Genomic DNA, 1103 nt, shown 5'->3' with positions numbered 1-1103 from the left:
AAAAAAAAAAAAAAAAAAAAAAAAAAAAAAAAACAACAAGGGCCTGTCCGCGGGCGGAAACATATGGAAAACTATTTTATATAAACATATATTTTAGCTTTGTAAATATTTATTCTAATCTGAAAGGAATACTATTAACAAACAGATAATAAATATAATTTTCAGATAATATTGTTATTATTAATAAATATTTTTTTTGGTTTTGAGCTAAAAATAACATTAGCATTCACTATTCTCTATTGTATAGATAATACAAAATTAGTAAATATAATTTCAAAAATTTAATGATATATATATATATATATATATATATATATATATATATATATCTGCCATAATAAAAGGAAACTAAAGTAGGAATATATAATACTTTATTATTTCAAGAAGCTTCAAGTTTTAGTACTGCTTTACGCTAATTAGTTTTTTGATGACAATAGTTTTATTCACCTCCAAGCTAAATTAATTAAATATAATAAAATTTGATAAATTTAATAAATGTAATTTTTTAAAATGCTATATAAATAGTTTTATTAATATCATAATTATTAATTAATGTTTTCTTATTTTACAGAAAATGATGTTTTAGAATATCTGTTTATTTAGATCATAATTATATTTTGAATGAAATTTTAATTAATTTTTAGTGTTTAACTGATTATTTTTTTTGTAAATTATTATAGATTTTGTTGAACTTTGTTTAAAACAAAATTCTTTGTTTGAATTTTTTTCATTCTATTTTAGATTGTTTTCTTAAATTATTATTTTATAAATTAATAAAATATGAAACTTCAGCATGTTTTTACTTTAGTTATATATCACTCTGTATCATATCATTTAGTTGAAGAAATTAGAGTGAACCATACCGTAACTAAACAAAAAAAAAACTTAAATGTAGTGTAAATTACACAAATTATAGAAATTAAGATGAACCAAACTGCATATAAATGTTCCATGAAATTCATTTCTCTCTTCGTCAACTAAAGCTTGAAGAAGTAACTATTACGTAACTTTTTTTTATTGTAGATGCACTTGATTGTATTCAATGAAAGCATGTAACTCATATCTCATATCTCATCAAATATCCCTTTCTCAGTTTTAACATA

Source organism: Brassica oleracea, chromosome C4 (genome assembly GCF_000695525.1).
Source record: "Brassica oleracea var. oleracea cultivar TO1000 chromosome C4, BOL, whole genome shotgun sequence".
NCBI classification, from domain to species: Eukaryota; Viridiplantae; Streptophyta; class Magnoliopsida; order Brassicales; family Brassicaceae; genus Brassica; species Brassica oleracea.
The sequence above is the reverse complement of the archived record's forward strand: the minus strand, read 5'-3'. Positions refer to the sequence as shown.